General features: G+C 42.8%; 1 protein-coding gene and 1 pseudogene across 1 annotated transcript in view; one reads left to right on the top strand and one right to left on the bottom strand.

Moving 5' to 3' along the window:
* DCHS2 (dachsous cadherin-related 2) overlaps positions 1–15,258 on the top strand; it is a 315,764-nt gene that overhangs the window by 46,206 nt on the left and 254,300 nt on the right. The gene's annotated exons all lie outside the window — the stretch shown is intronic.
* On the bottom strand, positions 285–1,819 carry LOC133765765 (actin-related protein 3-like; annotated as a pseudogene).

Below are 15,258 nucleotides of genomic sequence, written 5' to 3'. Positions count from 1 at the left end.
AGAAAATGAGATAGGTGAGGGTGGGAGAAAAACCTATGTTCATCATCTACTCTTTGATACTGACTGAATAGTTTTTTACAATGTTCATGAAACACTTTTCCAAATTAATGAAAAAAAAAAACCTTTGATACTAATACTGCTGCTATTACTACTCTAAGATATATTGTTTCTTTACTTCCATATAGAGAATTTAAATTCACATAAATGACTAATGAAATGTTAAATATCCAAATTTACTCTAAATACAAACTAATATTTACTCTCAACTTTTAAAAAAATTTATTTCATTTATTTGAAAAGTCCCTGAATACGGTTGAATCTCCAGAGAGGACAATATTCTTAGAGGATATCTGACATCAATAAGACAATTCTGAATTACTTCATCTACAACTTCTGAGATAGGTTGTGTAAAGTCTGGATTAGCAAACTCTTGGATGAAAAAAGATTTCAGATCCCAGGAATCTCCATAGCCAACATCAATGGAAAATTCTTTCTTAGAGATAGCATTGATTCCAGTACACTGCTTAATCCACTTTGACCCATCTGTGTTATACTTGTTAAGTTCCTTTACTAAATCTGGGCAGACATAACTATAGTGCCCCTTTACTGCCTTAGCAGTTTCCAGGGATTGTTCTGGAGGGATTCCCACTTCTTCGTCTCTCAGCAGTTGCTGAATAAAGTACATTATATCTCATTCTGCGATTGGAATGTGTTTAATACAGCTGCCGATCACATACCCTTCAGCCACAGGAATGACATGAGTGACACCGTCTCCACTGTCCATTACCATACCAGTTAGTGTCCATTCTGCTTGTCTTGAGGTCCAGGATGCTGCTAAGGCCAGAACAGCCCATACAGCCATGTACAAGCCTGGAACACTGAAAGACTCAAGCATCATGTCAGCAGCATATTCCTGTTTCCTGGAGTATTCCGTGGAGCTTCAGTCAATAAAAAATAGGGGTCTTCAGGTTCTGCCCTTAAATATTTAAAGATCACTTGTTCCATAAACCTTTCCATCAAATCCCAATCTTCAACTATATCATGACAAATTGGCCACTTTGTTGCATATGTAGGTTTTCTATTGCTTCATTACCAATGAAGAAGTCTGTGGTAGAATGAGAAGGTGAAAAGGTCATGCCAAGATGGCCACTGAGGTGAGAAGGTCATGCCAAGATGGCCACTGAGGTGAGAAGGTCATACCAAGATGGCCGCTGACAACAGAAACTGCCTGGCAACAGGCCGTGATTGGATGGCTTCAGAAACCACATGACAACAGAGCCTCACTGACAACAGGCTGTGACTGGATGGCTTCAGAAACCACATGACAACAGAGCCTGACTGACAACAGGCTGCGATTGGATGGCTTCAGAAACAACATGACAACAGAGCCTGACTGGCAACAGTCAGTTGGATGGCTTTGGAAACTGCCTAGCAACAGTCTGTGATTGGTTAGGGCATAGACCGCCCCTTGACCGGATTGGTTGCCTTGGCTATATAAGCAGCTGTAGCAACTGAAATAAATGAGTCTGCAGGCTGCTTGCCTCAGGCCTGCTTTCACCCGACTCCGGGGGTCTGTGTGGTGACTCCGCGCCTCTTGCCCCCACCACGCTGCTCCTCTCAGAAGAAATCAACTTCAACATCAGTCTAGGTCATCTACACTTTTCATCACCCTCCTTTGAGCTTGATCACCGACTTCTGCTGACTCCTTAATAGCAGCACCAGAAAGGAAGATAAACTGTGGTTCTGTATTTCCAGCATATCCTGGTTTTGTATGCCCCACGCCACAGTCCACCACACAGGCCGGCAGCCGTCCGGCCATCTTCTTCCTTGCCTGCTGCTGCCGTCTGCTCCATGCTGGCTGGGGCCAGGGACTGGCGGCAGGAGATGGGAACTACCTGACCATCCACAGCCGGGCCGCCCTCTCCGTCCGGGCCGGGGAAGCTGGCAAGCCCAGCAGTAGCCAGAAAGCAGTAGGCTTGGTCAGCGGCTCCATCGCACTTTGACTAGGAGGTTTTCTGCCTTTAGATTTTTTCACAGTGTTGATTATGTTTCTCTGTTTCCGTGTGTAGCACATTCTTAAGTATAATTTGTAAGGCTGTCCAGATGGCAAAATTTCTTCCAATTTCTGTTTGTTTTGGATGGTCTTCATTCCACCTTCATTTATAAATGAGAGCTTCAGTGGGTACAGTATTCTGGCTCGACAGCTTTTTTCTTTTAGGACTTGCATTATGTCTCTGCATTCTCTCCTAGCTTGTATGAGTTCTTATGAGACATCTGCTACAGTCTAACTGGGGTTCCTTTAAAGATAACTTTATGTTTCTCTCTTGCACATTTTGAGATTTATTCTTTGTTTTATTTTTGAAAGTTTGATTACAATGTGTTGATTACAAAGTGTTCAAGATCTTTTCTGTTCATTTCTGTTAGGGGTTCTATGCACTTCTTGTATTTGGATGTCCGTGTCTTTCTCTAAATTAGGGACATCTGCTGCTGCTATTTCACTGAATAAGTCTTCTAAGCCACTCTGTTTGCATGCATTCAGGAACTCCTAGGAGAGATATATATTTGGTTGTTTGATGGTATTTCACAGATCTTGAACACAGATTTAGTTTTCTAATTTCTTCTTCTTTTTTTGTCTGACAGATTTTCCAAAGGTTTGTCTTCTAGTTCAGATATTCTTTCTTCTGCCTCACTGTCTCTTCTGTTAAGACTTTCTGCTGTATTTTATTTTGATATATTAAATTTTTCATTTCTAAATTTCAGTTTGATTTTCCTTCAGTATCTCTGTCTCCCAGAGCAGTATCTCACCCATGAAATTTACAAATGTTTTAAACACATAGATTTGCTTCTGTGTGTTTTTGAGTAATCTGATGATCATTCATTTGAATTCCTTTTCAGGCATGCTGTCAGCATCCTTGTCTTTGTGTGATTTTGAAGTATTGTTGTGTTCCTTTTGCAGCATCATACTGTCTTCCTTGTTCATGTTTTTTTGTATTTCTGCCTTTGTTTTTATACCTCTGGGTAAACACTTGTTGACATCTCCGTTGAAGGCTTTGCTCTTTGAGGTTTGCCTCCATGGCTTACTGGAATTCCTCCTCCTTCAGCAGTTACCTGCAGCATGTGCTGGGTGGGGCCAGGGAGCTCAGGCCAGAGCTTGAGGGTGGGGCAAGGGTCAGAGCGATGTCCAAACTGGGTATTGCAGATCTCCTCTGTCACCAGCAGGGTGGAGTGTGTGATCATGCTGGCTGGCGTGTCCTCAATCCCAGTCCCTTTCTGCCAAGGTGAACCAACTACTGCAGGTGAGCCCATGGTGCCTGTGCACAATACCCATGTAGTCGTGGAAACCACACAAAGGATCCGTGCACTCCATAGTGTGAGCATGGAGCCATCCACCATGACCCTACCCAGTATGCAGGTAGCGCCTAGCTTCTGGAGTTGGAACCAATGGCCAGAGCTGAGCTGATCTGAAGCCAGGAGCAAGGATCTTCTTCCAGGTCTCCCACACAGGGGCAGGGTCCCAAGGACTTGGGCATCTTCCATTGCTTTCCCAGGCCATAGCAGAGAGCGGGATTGAAGAGGAGCAGCCAGGGCTCGAACCAGCGCCCGTATGGGATGCTAGTGTTGCATCTAGGGGTTTAACTCGCTGTGTCACAGCACTGGCCCCTGTTTCCACTTTGGAAACAACCTAAATATCCATCAACAAGTGAATGGGTACCACAATTTGAGGTATAGCCATTTAAAGAAAAACTATTCAGCAATCAAAAAAGAATGGATAAATCTAAAAGCAAATAAAGAATGACAGAAACCAATTCAAAGTAAAAAAGCCCCACAAGTTCTATCCACTGAATATATGTAAAACCTTATCTGTAGTGAAACATGTGCCCTGCTTCCTGGGAACAGGGCAATGTCAGGGCAAGCGAGCTTGTGTACTACAGAAGTCAACATACATTCAGTTTAGGGACATAACAATAATGATAATTAGGCCTATATGATTATTCTAGAGGATATAACTTGGTACCAATAAATAGGACAAGTTATAAGATACTTATTATTTTTGAAAATATCTAATTTTGAGGAACATTTGATAACTCCTATGTCCTTAAAAATTTAATTATAAAATGGAGAAAAATGTGGCAACAAAGTAGAATGTATATTGTAATCTCAAACTGTTAGGAAGGCCTTTTAGCCAACTGCATATTTCAATGCCTATCTGACAGATACATGGAAATCACTGCTTATTATTTAAGTAGTCAGAAACACAAATGCAAATTTATGAGAAATGCATGCTAAATACCAAGTATACTTCCCCCCCACCCCGTGAACAATTGACTGCTTAATGATACAGTTAAGCATCTCTAAGACAATCCTCAACATTATTGCAAGACTCTGGAGCAGCTATTAACTTTGAAATAATTTTTCTAGTTTTATTTTATTTTAATCAACACGTAATAATACTACATATTTGTGGGATACAAGGTGATGCTTTGACACATGTATACGTTGTTTTACGATCAAATCAGCATATTTAGCAACTCAAACATTTATTGTTTCTTTGTGATTAAACATTTAAAATCTTGTTTTCAAATTCTTCAAATATATAATACATTAATACTGAATATGATCAGGTTACTGTGTAGTAGAATACCATAATTTATTCCTCATATCTAACTGTGATACAAAATTCTCCCCATCAGCCTCCCTCCATACTCTCTGCAGCTCCTAATTACCATTATTCTCCTCTCTCTTATGAAGTCAACTTTTTTTTTAAAGATTTATTTTATTTATTTGAAAGACAGAGTTACAGAGAGAGGTAGAGACAATGAGAGGTCTTCCATCTGCTGGTTCAGTCCCCAGTTGGCTACAACGGCCGGAGCTGTGCTGATCTGAAGCCAGGAGCCATAGCAGAGAGCTGGATCGGAAGACGAGCAGCCGTGATTAGAACCAGCGCCCACTTGGGATGCTAGCACTTCAGGCCAGGGCTTTAACCCACTGCGCCACAGCGCCGGCCCCTGAAGTAAACTTTAAAAAGTAATTAAGTAATGTATTTTTTAGGGGAGAGAGAGAGAGAGGGAGATTTTCCATCTGCTGGTTCACTCCCCAAATGCTCACAACAGGTGGAGTTGGGCCAGGCCAAAACCAGAAGCCTGGAATTTATTCCAGGTGTTCCACATGAGTGCCAAGAGCCCAAATACTTGAGACATGATCTGCTGCTTCCCAGGGTGTGCACTAGCGGGAAGCTGCATAGGAAGCTGAGATAGGCGACTTGAACCGAGAGACTCCAATTTGAGATGCAGACATCCCAAGCAGTGTCTTCCCCACTGAGCCAAATGCCACCCCCTGGAGATCAACTGTTTCAGATTCCACGTATCAGTGAGAACCTAGGGTATTTGCTTTTCTGCTGGGACTTTGAGCAGTCTGTAGACTTTCCACAGAAAGCTTCTCTCCCACCGTTCCCTGGGAGTGTGGTTCCACCCTTGTTCTTCTGGTATCTTCCTGTGGTCAAAACCAACTTCTCTTTCCCCTATTCAGCCATCTTGGATTGCTCCCTATATTAGTTTTTAACAACATAAATCCACATAGTTTGACTTAGAAAAATGCCAAGATATATTTTTGAATGGGAAAAAGCAGGTATTCTTAATGAAAAAAAAAAAAAAAAGCTGCCATTTGTATAAAAACAAAAGTAAAACCCAAAACCCCCAAACATACTCATTAATGTGTACAGAATGTTTGGAAGGAAATAAGAAAATGGACTGAGGAAAACTGTTTTTCCTGCACTCTTTGAATGATTTGGTCTTGTATTATGTAATGTTTCATTTTACCAATTAACTACTTTAAATATTGAATAGATACATATTAGTTGTACAATCTTGTATTGTAAAATATACATATTGTACAATCTTTATTATAAAGAAAAATATACAGTTTTTTTGTGCTTTAGGATCTTTTCCCATAGTCTCTACTAGATGTTGGGTTTATACATTTACTGTCTGTTAGGAAACTGGCACAGTTTTGTCTATGACGCGATCTATACCCTGACTTACATCCCAAGCTCTAGCCCCCGCCGCCATTGCTGGAAGCCAGGTGGCCACATGGCCCAACCTCTGTTGTCAAGCTCCACCCCCATCCTAATGGGATTCGCTCTTCCTGCTTCCCTGCCTGCCCTCGGGCAATATTTTAGAGGGACCTGTTCCTGAACACGTGCTCTCTTGGCTTCTCTCTTGCTCTCTTGGCTGGTCTCTCTGCTCTGTCTTCTCTCCTCACTATCTCCTCTCCTCTGTCTCTCTCTCTCTTACACTCTCTTTCTCCCTCTTTTTCCTTCGCTGCCCCACCCTGCTGGTCTTTTGGGTGTTCCCCAGTAAACCTTTTCCCTTACTCCGGCATTCGGTGTGTTTTGTGACGGTTAACACTGTCTTTAGTTATAGATAGTTTAAATATGAAATTTCTGATTTTTTTTCCATCTATGAAAATGTTTAGTACTTTTTAGTCATATGCCTTGGAATTGCTCATCTCCATAAGTCACATTTCAGCTTTGAACATTTGCCAATTTGTATATACAAAATCCAGAGTCAGAAGTTCTGGAAGGAATTTAAATTCTATCACTTCATAGCTGTAGGACTCTGTGTCAAAATTTAAGCAACCATTTCCCACCCTTGTATCCTTTCACCCATTCATGTGCATGGAGTCAATATTAACAACTATTTTGCTTATGCTCAGTTTTCTGTATGCACATGAATAAGGATAACACTTCTCATCTAGCTTGTGATGAGGAGCAGATGATACCGTGAGTGTAAATAAAAGCCTTTGTATGCTGTGAACCAGTGTGTGCAAATACAAAATGTGATTATTTTTGTGGTCCTTGGTTTCATTGTAAAGTGTTAGATGGCGACAACTGAGTTGAGATGCCCGATTTTCCACGTGTCAGAGTAGGAAAAGATGTTGAAGACATCAGGTAATATTTTTGAAGCTTTCCCCCGACAAAGGAAAAGTTAGAGGTATCACTTGTCACCCAAGAGAAATAGCCACAAAAGGCTCTGTCTTACGGAGATAAGCATGCTGGGTAATGAAGTAGGCTGGTTGTGTTGAAGTGAAGGGACAGAGGCATCTCCTTTTGCAGGGGTGCGGGGAAGTGGGGGTGTTCCTGCCAGGTGGCTTCTGTCCCTTTCCTTCCTCTCTGAATTCTGAAAGCATGCGCTGCCTCTTGTGCACTTGATTAGTTTAACATCATGCTGGGCGTTGGATCCACTCCTGACCTCAGGGAGAGCTTTCAGAGATGCTGTCCAAGATGAGTAAGTATGAGAAAGTCTTCCTTTGGACAGCGTCACCTCCTCACCTATTCCTTGGACAAACCACCAGAGATGTCCAGGCTCTTGCTCTGTGTCTCCAAATGTTAAACACAGCTACTTAGGATCTCTGTGATAGAACCAGATGGCTATGATATTAAGGGGGGGGGGTAATATCTTCAGTTCTTCTTACTGTCCGTGGATTGAAACTTAGGCTGATAGTTTAGACTATTTAGAGGGCATTTCATTTTAGCTTATGAACATATTTTTATTTAATTACCTGTATATCCACTAAGCTAAATTATGATATATCCTTGTACCAAGTCATAATCCTTTCCATTTTATTTGTTTCCTTTCTTGCCTACCCTCTCTTGGAAGATTCTCTAGTAGGACAGGGAAATAAATGTTAGCTTTTAAAAGGTAGGCGAACATAAATTTTCTGAGATATAAGATAGAAGTAATTGCTTTCATAGTTCCTGAACTGTGTTTTTCTTTTCTTAAAACTGTGTGCATCAATTTTATCTAAAAAAGCCCTAGGCAGCTATGTATAAGATATTTAATAAACTGACATTGAAAGAGAATAGGAAATATCTCATAGAAGACAATGATAACTAGGTTCTGAATGAGAAACTCCAGATTCTTAGATGATGGGCTTAAAATCCAACTTGAATTTCACTGATGGTGTTGTGTCCTATAGGTCTGGGCGGGGTTGGAAAGGCTCCTGCTTCAGCCTTCTTTGGGGCTCTAGGGGTTGGTTCAAATGGTTTCTGAGGTCCTGATGTTTGTCAGAACCTCTGGCTTCTTGCATTATTCCTCTGCTCATGGATTTCCTTGTGCTTTCCCCTTTGAACTAATTTTAGCTTTCCTTGGTCTGGAAGCCCAAGCGTTTGGTAACGCTGGTATCCAGTGACGAAAAGTTGAGGCTGAAAACAGGATTCGTGCATGGTCTATGGATATCTGAGGTTGATAATTTATTGTTATCATCATTTTAATGAAATGATAAGCAGAGGAGTAACTTTTTCTCACTCGATTTTTCCAGATGCTGGCAGGAAGTTGTGGCTGACACACAACCAGTGACCACCACTTCTCGATTACTTACTATGCCGTTCACTTTAGATAGACTATCTGGTTTAATTTGCAGACTATCTCATGAGGTAGCTCCAGTTTTTAAGCCATGTTATAGATGTGGGAACTCAGGCTTAAGTAGCAATGAAATAATGCCCCCAAGGTGAAACAAAGTATAAGTGATGGCATCAGGATGCTGGTCTTGGGGATATTAAGGTTTACAACTCTCTCAGGGGAAAAGCCTCTTAGGAAAATCTCTGTATGGAGCATTTTTGTATTTGGCATTGTTGTTTAAATTGTTCCACAGGAAGTGGAACCTGCTATTTACATAGCAGTCCCCTCCCACCACCGAAGTCCATAGTTAAGCCATTTTGGATATTTGTCAATCAAATCAGTACAGTCAATGCCTGTTTCAGGTGGGGAAACTGAAGCTCAGGTTTACAAGTGCGGTTTCCATCTATGTGTCACAGGAGACGTGTACCGCTGGCCCTGCACAGTGTTGCTGTCGCCTAGCTGTTCATGGTGATGTTGGTTCCTGTGCAGACAGGGCCCGGTCAGCTACCAGTTCGACAGGTGTGCGCCTAGTGGCTTGGCAGATTTAATGATGGGGAGACCCTGACTAAATCCCACCTTAGTACTTGTTGGGTTAACTGGGTCCATGGAGATTCTGAAATATTTACGTATACTTCTGAATTGGAAACAATATGTGTGGACCCCAGGGAAGACGCCAGCCATTACTAGAGACCCCACAGGAGGCCCAGAGAGAGGTTGCAGTAGCTTCAGGTTTCCCCTTCATGTTCCCGTTAGTGTCCAGCCACCTTCCGCTGTGCGGATCTAACCAGAAGCCCGTTGGTAATGGCGTGGCGCGAGGTGGGGAGCAGGCTCACCTCTGGAAGGTACGGCGTGAGCTGGGAGGGGCTGGGTGGAGCTGCAGTCACAGTCATGCGCCGGTGCCGTGCACTTGCAAAGGCAGTGGTTGGTGCTTTTCTGCTTGGTTTTCCCTTTTGTGAGATGAGAGGAGAAAAAGCTTTTGGATCTTGGAGCTTTTTGTGCTTCCTTAAAGTCTCATTTGCTTCCTTTTTTATGAGACATGGAGTTCCTCTTAGGACAGTGTATGGCAATGCCTTTGAAGGCGGGAGTCCTCTCATGTGGGCTTCTACTTCGATTCTCACCTTCGTTTTCCACATCTGTTAATGCTGGTCCCATGCGGGCTCAGCCCTGGTGGTTGTTCCATTGTGAGCTGAGGAAATGCTCAGAGGAACACCGCTGTCAAATCTAACTGCGATTTCTTCCCCCTTTTAATTCCATTTCTCTATGGAAGGTGGGCAAACGTAGGGGCAGAGAGATGGAGAGAGGCAGACATAGAACAAGCTTCCACCTGCTGGTTCACTCTCCCAATCCTGGCGAGAGCCAGGACTGGGAAGACCAAAGCCAGGAGCCTGGAACTCAGTCCAGGTCTCTCACATGGGTAGCAGGAGCTCAGGTACATGGGCCAGCACCTGCTGCCTTCCAGTGTACGTTAATAGGAAGCTGCATTGGAAGCAGTGTAGCTGGGACTCAAACCATCCAGAGTCACATATGGGATGTGGGTGTCCCAAGTGGCAATGAACCATTGTGCCACATGCTACTCCCCTTTTCCCCTTTTAAATTTGTAAGTTGACAGTTGTGTAAATTTACAGGCTATACAGTATGAGGAATCTTCATAAAGATTATGTGAAATATGTAGTATGAAACAACTATGATTGGATCTCAAATTTTTTGTGCCCAAATAAACTTTTCTCTTAATTCCATTTTCCATGAACATTCTGAAGAATCCTTGTCATGTTATGATTCAGGAATACCTTGTGGAATAACTAAATCAAGCTAGTTAAGATATCTATTACCTTAAATACTTAGCATTTTTTGCAGATGAGAGCATTTCATTGTGAAATGTTGTGTCTTTGACCAGAGCTGCTGTTTCCTCCTCTGATTTATTTCCACGCATGAGGAGTGGGAATTCCTTACGATTCTTTAAAATTCTGGCCTCTTTAGATAACTACAGATATGTTTTCTTCTTTTTCACAAGATATTTGGGATGGGGGCAAATTTTGGAAGCAGTTTACTGCTACAGTATTTTTTGCTGTTGAGCCTCCATTTGGTATTCTTTAGGGGAGAAAGATTCAGTAGCTTATGGTATTGTAAGAATGTTTTTATTATTTTGTAGCATTGGCTATGCTTTGCATGCATCTGGGGAGTACTTGTGTGTCCACCTGAGGCGCTGCAACATCAAAGGGTAGTATCTGAACTGAAAATACACAGTCTGGTGAACATACCAGTTAGTGAACATAATAATTACCAACACTTGAAAACCACAGGATTGATTTTGTGTCATCTTTGCTCATCTTTTCAGCATATATATATATATTATATATATGTATGTATATCACATGTTCATATAATAAACATCAACATTTATCGATGATTTATTTTTTATTTGGAAGGCAGTTACAGAAACGGAGACAGGGAGAGAGAGAGGAGAGAGAGAGAGAGAGAGAGAGGCAGTGAGAAAGAGATCTTCCACCCCCTGTTTCACTCCTCAAATGGCTGCAATAGCTAGAGCTGTGCCAAGCCGAAGCCAGAAGACCAGAGCTTCTTCCTGGTCTCCCACGTGAGTGCAGGGCCCCAAGCACTTGGGCCATCTTCCACTGCTTTTGCAGGCTGTCAGCATGGAGCTGGGTCAGAAGTGGAGCAGCCAGGTCTCCAGCTGGCACGCCTTTTGGGATGCCAATGTTGCAGGCAGAGGTTGAACCCGCTACAGCACAACATGAGCCCCTAAACATAGAGATTGTGATTGTAATGTGGGGATTGTTTACCAGCTATGTGAATGCAAATTTCTATATTTAGTGTGGCTTGTGCAGGAGATGGCATTTTATATCCAGACTGAACTCACTCGCTTTCAGGACTTCATCCATCTTGACCTGGCCAGGAGATTATCACTTTGTGAACTTCAGAACAAACAGGGTGAATCCCATAATGGGAAACGTTGCGAAGTGTTTATATTGTCAGTAATAAATATTAGCCTTTCTCTGTGAAATCAGCGTTTGGAGGAGAGGGGAAGGACAGCTGTTTTCCAGTTTGTCCTCAGGAAGCATGGAGCTTCCACATACTAGGGTTATGAACCCAGTAACTTGATTCTTTAATGAAAATTCCATGCCTTTGGAAATATGGACCTGATTTTCTATTTAAGCCATGAGTAAGTTTTATTTAGCATTTTAGCAAGTTACCATTTCTGTTTGGGCAAAAGAACTTTGTTCTAAGTTGAAATATTTAATTTCTAATAATGAGAATTTTTGTATTGTGCATTTTTTCTTCTTTTAACTAATTTTAGTTAGCAAGAGGACAAATCTGTACTTTTCATAAAATAATTTATCTGAGTTAACTTTTTTTTTACTGTATTTTAAGATTGATGGGGGGAAAATACTAAAAATAGTTAAACATATAGGCACATGCCAATTTAATTATAATAAATTATTTAATTATTTTCTTATTCAATATCAATAAGGTAATTTTCTGGATTAGTGGTTCTCAAGGTGCAGGCCTTGGACCAGCAACCTCAGCATCACCTGAGGACTTGTTCAAAGTGCAGATTGTTGAGCCCACCCCAGACCTACTGAAAATGCCTTCAGCAGGGAGGGAGGAGAACGAAGCAGTGAGTGTGGTGCAAGACCTCCAGGCAGTTCTGTAGACGCTAGGATAATGACTGCAATTTTGCATTGCTTGCCACTTCAGATCACTCTGTGATGCATATAAACCAGATGTAACAGATGGCATAATCTACAAAGCAAAATCACTAATACCACTGATATTGGGTTGTTGATTTGTACAAGTCCTTTAGTGTGGAGAAGAATCAGCATGACTGCTTATGGGATAAGCTGCTGGCAGTTCGAGAGTAGGGAATGTGCACAGTGCCCTTAAATGCTGCCACCAGCACAAAGGCCACGGCCAGGAGAGACGGAGGACATGGGCACCGGGCAGTGCTTCCTGGTTTAGATAAAATAGTGACTGCTTCCGTGTGTGTAGTACCCGTTGAATAACAGAAGGTTGTAAACGGGAGTATGACTTGTGCATTGTAAAGAGCTGTGTACATGTGATGTGCGCGTTTAGTCAGTCAGCAAACTGAAGAGTTTGGGGAACCAAGCGCTGTGGATCTGCTGGGAAGCCCACAGTGCAGGAAGCACAAGTCCACACCCTGGGGGAACTCACGGTCTGGTGAGCTGCAGTTATATTTAAGTCTGTCCATGTTATAATTAAACTGCAAATGTACTTGCAAGTAAACCGAGGTTGGTTAGTGGGAAACATTACAATTCAAAGTAGCTCCGTGTGGCAGCCTACTGATCACTCCGTTATCTGGTCGTTTCAAACAGGCCTAAGCATAAAGTAAGACAACAGGCCTCTGCAGACCCAAATGAGATGTCAGGAAGTCCCTTTAGTAACCTCCCCGCCCCCCACGCCTTTTGGCTGTGACTCCAAGTTCACTTCACAGAAAGTCTCGACTTTTTGACTCATAGCCCTTAATTGTCTACTTTTCCTAAATCCATCAGATCCCCTTAGTACCTCCTGCCTTTTCTCACGTTCTTTCCTTCTGTGCCTGAAATGCCCTTGCTCTTCCCTTTTTTGCTTAATAAAATTGTACATAATCCTCAAAACCCAGCTCCAGTCTCACTGGCGGCAGCCATTCCCAGTCTCCCGACCTTCCGTGCTTTACGGCAGCCTGCCGTACCTGCGTTCCTGTCTGTCGTCCCATCCGGTGCGGAATCCCTCCCTCCGCGTCCTCTGATTGGTGGATCTCGAGTCGGCAGCGCTGATGATAGGCGGCAGGGCATCCAGCAACGCCTCTGGAGTGAATGCTTTTCACGTGGCAGTCTGACTCCCAGGTCCGCAGGCCTTTTAGGGATAGGAGATCAGGAGAGCATCCTGGAGACGCATGGGAGAGTGGTGAGGGGAGGCTGCTGACGTTCTCACGACAAAGCGCCAGACAGAAAGGCTCTGTTAACAAAGGCACGTGGAAGTACAGCCATGTGGGGAGCAGACAAGTGACGTAACAACACTGCTGGAGAGGGAAGGCCCAGACTTCAAGGCTGATGCAAGTGTATTCAAGTATTTAAGATTCATGGAAGTCCTTGCCTGAAGACGCAAACCACTGACTCTCCAGCGCTGGTTCTTCGTGGCTGTCCGATAAGAGCATTAGTATAACTTATCTTGAATATGGAAGACTCAAGTTACAGAATCTGCCTCACGATTTTTCAGTTATTTATTTGAGAGGCAGATAGAGAGACAGGTGAGGTGGGGGAGTGAAGGAGAGAAAGATATCTCATTCACTGGTTCACTTCCCAGATTCCCCCAGAGGCTGGGGCTGGATCAGGTGGCATTCGGGAGCCAGGAACTGAATCCAGGTTTTCCACGTGGGTGTTAGGAACCCAGTTGTTTGAGGCTTCACTGCTGACTCCCGAGTCTGCATTAGCTGAAGGTTGGAGTGAGGAGCTGGAGCCAGGGATTGAACCCAGGTACTCCAATGTGGGATGTGAGCATCTTAAGCACAAGGTTAAATAACCATCCCCGTTTCACCCTTTTTGAAAAAAAAAATTATTTGAAAAGGGGAGAGAGATGCAGAGGGAGACAGAGAACTCTCACCTGCTTGTTCACACCCCAAACTCCTGCAACAGCTGGGGCTGGGCCGGGTAGAAGCCAGGAGCCAGGAACGTAGTCTGCATTTCCTGTGTGGTGGCAGGGATCCAAGTGCCGTGAGCCATCACCTGCTGCTTCCCTGGGTGAACATTATTAGCAGGAAGCTGAAATCTGGAATAGAGTGAGGAATCAAACTCGTGCTCCAGTATGGGACGTAGGCATTCCAAATGGCATCTTAACCACAGTGCAGTTGTCCACCACCCCATTCCAACCCTTTTAAAAACTGCTCTTGACTCACTAGAAATTTCAATTGTAATTTATAATTGGTGACATTTACTAGATTCATTTATCTGACATTCCGTTTTCATTACTTTCAGTTTGATAGCTTTCTCTTCCAGGAGAAAATATTACACCTTGGAGTTAAGTTAGGGAAAATGTACTTTCATAGGTTAGAGGGACGCTTAGGAATGTTTTTCTCATTTGGGTAACTTTTAACCTTTTTTGTTCCTATAATGTGGTAATCTTTTGTGGTTAAGAAACACTTCTTAAGCAGCCGTGAATAACTCTATGGAATATTGTGTTAAGTGGGGAAAAGCAGTCCATGGGTGCAACACAGGCAAGCGAAGTAGAGGATTCTTCCCCCAGTATCACATGGTGAATGTGCATCCCATGTCATTCGCTAAATTTCATCAATTACCTCTTCCTTTTCTGCACAGTAGGGTCATTGACAAACCTACAACACAGCACTGTTTTGATAATTAAATGAAATCATGTGTGTGAAACGCATTTAATTAATGAACAAAGGCCATCATGGAACTGGTGAGAACTTGTATCACAATGTCTTTGTCTAAAGACAGGAGCCAAGCCATTGCCAAAGTATTTAATTTTTTCCTTCTCTCTCCCTTCCTATGATATTTCCCCTGACGATCCACGAAGTCAGATGATCCTTCGTTTATGTAAAATGGCCCAGATCCAGTTGTTCTCGTGAGCTGGTCTGGATCGTCCTCAAGTAGGTTTGTTACTAAGCTTAAAGGCTTGGTAAATGCATTATAAATTCAAAGAAGGAAGTCAGATATTATTAAATGACCACCACCAACAGAAAGTGGGCTTGGAACTGGTAATTGTAACAGTGGCTGGGATTTTATTTATTTATTTATTTTGAGAGTCAGAGACAGCCAGGACAAAAAGGGACAGAGGTCTGGGGGAAGCAATTTCCCCATCTGCTAGTTCAGTCCCCAAATACCCTCAAATA

The sequence above is a fragment of the Lepus europaeus genome, chromosome 8 (genome assembly GCF_033115175.1).
Source record: "Lepus europaeus isolate LE1 chromosome 8, mLepTim1.pri, whole genome shotgun sequence".
In the NCBI taxonomy this organism is placed as follows: domain Eukaryota; kingdom Metazoa; phylum Chordata; class Mammalia; order Lagomorpha; family Leporidae; genus Lepus; species Lepus europaeus.
The sequence above is the reverse complement of the archived record's forward strand: the minus strand, read 5'-3'. Positions and strand labels throughout refer to the sequence as shown.